The sequence below is a fragment of the Aotus nancymaae genome, unplaced genomic scaffold (genome assembly GCF_030222135.1).
Source record: "Aotus nancymaae isolate 86718 unplaced genomic scaffold, 86718_ANA_hifiasm-v0.15.2.pri h1tg000065l, whole genome shotgun sequence".
In the NCBI taxonomy this organism is placed as follows: Eukaryota; Metazoa; Chordata; class Mammalia; order Primates; family Aotidae; genus Aotus; species Aotus nancymaae.
Genome location: NW_026988480.1, coordinates 1418549 through 1420834, shown reverse-complemented (window position 1 = coordinate 1420834; position 2286 = coordinate 1418549).

The following is a 2286-nucleotide window of genomic DNA, read 5'->3' as shown; positions in this document are numbered from 1 at the left end:
AAAATGGCTGTACCATTTGCATCCCCACCAGCCCTGAATGAGAGTTCCTGTTGTTCTACATCCTTGTCGGCATTTGGTATTGTCAGTATTTTGGATGGGGGCCATTCTGATAGGTGTGTAGTGGGATCCCACGGTAGTTTTAATTTGAATTTCTCTGATGACATATGAATGTGAGCATCTCTTCATATGCTCGTTTGCCATCTGGATATCTTCTTTGGTGAGCTGTTCGTTCGAGTATTTTGCCCACTTTTTAAAGCTCTGTTGTTTATTTTCTTATTGTTGAGGTTTAAGAGTTCTTTGTACATTTCAGATAACAGTCCCTTACTAGAGCTGTCTTTTGAAAATATTTTTTCTAGTCTGTTCCTTGTCTTTTCATTCTCTTGATGCTATCTTTCATGGAGCAGGAGTTGTTAATTTTAATAAAATCCAGCTTATCAATTATTTCTTTTATGGATCCTGACTCTGGTGTTGTATCTAAAAAGTTATCCTATGAACCCTCAGGTCATCTAGATTTTCTCCTGTTATTTTCTAGGTGTTTTATAGTTTTCTGTTTTACTTTTAGGTTTACCATTTATTTCCCGATAATTTGGGGCGAAGGTATAAGGTCTGTGTCTAGATTCTTTTGAGTTTTTGTCTTTTTTTGGATCATGGATATCTAGTTGTTCCAGGATCTTTTCTTTTCTTTTTTTTTTTTTTTTGAGATGAAGTCTCATTCTGTCACTGATGCTGGAGTGCAATGGTATGATCTCAGCTCACTGCAACCTCCACCCTGCAAGTTCAAACAATTCTCCTGCCTCAGCCTCCCAAGTAGCTGGGATTATAAGCACATGCCACCACGTCCTGCTAATTTTTGCATTTTTAGTAGAGATGGTGTTTCACCATGTTGATCAAGCTAGTCTCAAACTACTGACGTCAAGTGATCCTTCTGCCTCGGCCTCCCAAAGTGTTGGGATTAATGGTGTGAGCTATCACACTCCACCACCATCATTTGTTGAAAAAACTATCCTTCTTTAATTACATTATTCTTGTTCCAACTGATCAAAGATCAGTTTGCCAAGTTTCTTTAAAATTGTATACTAAATGTTAATAAAGCTTCAACATAAGTAAAAAATTAGACCACACACTTGATTGCAAAAATAAACAAGGAATACAATATAACAGAGTGAACACCTAGCAAACAAGAAACTGAGAGCACATGCTCTAGAATGTTAAAAGTAGGGCAGATGGAATGGCCATTGAAAAATAGGTTCAAGACTTATAATGTCTGTGAAGTGATGGATGTGTAAAAAAGTGACTTGCTTTTCAATTCCCAACTGCAATCTGTGAGACTTACCTAATGCTAAATTGAAGTTTTAATGACTAGACATTGATTGTATTCTTTTTATTTTATTTTATTTTATTTGAGACAGAGTTTCACTCGTTACCCAGGCTGGAGTGCAATGGCGTGATCTCAGCTCACCGCAACCTCCGCCTCCTGGGTTCAGGCAATTCTCCTGCCTCAGCCTCTTGAGTAGCTGGGATTACAGGCACGCACCACCATGCGCAGCTACTTTTTTGTATTTTTTTAGTAGAGATGGGGTTTCACCATGTTGACCAGGATGGTCTTGATCTCTTGACCTTGTGATCCACCCGCCTCAGCCTCCCAAAGTGCTGGGATTACAGGCGTGAACCACCGCGCCCGGCGATTGTATTCTTTATACCTCTTTCTGTAGTCTTGCCTTGAAAAGGCACTAGTGAGAATAACATGTGATTTCAATGTAGTTGAAATTCTAGGTTACAGTGTTGATCTGTGAAAAGATTTAAGGGACAGTCCTACATAAATCACCTATTCTAATGAAGTGTATTCTTAGTATCAAATCATAGTCTGAGTTCAAATATTCAGATATTAGCTTGCTATTCCTGCTACTTAACTGATTTTTCCTCAGTATTTAACAGCAGGATAAGACATTGATTCTTACTTTCTATGACTTAATGTGACTAAAAGAAGCAAGGAGAAACAAGGTTCCCTGTAAGAGGTAGTCAAACAAAAATTAAGCATATGATACCATATAAAAGAGCCTAACTATGTCAAATGAGTGTCATACCAAAATGAGACCAAACTGAGGTTGGGCTGCTATTTCTCATGGCCCAATAATGAGATGCAGACGAACTGGGAAGGAAGAGAGTTTTTATTTCTGCAACTGATTACAGGAAGAAGGCCTGGAAATTGTCACCAGACCAACTCAACATTACAAAGTACTCATCTAAAGACAAAAGTGATTAACTTCTTTTAATCTATAACTAAGA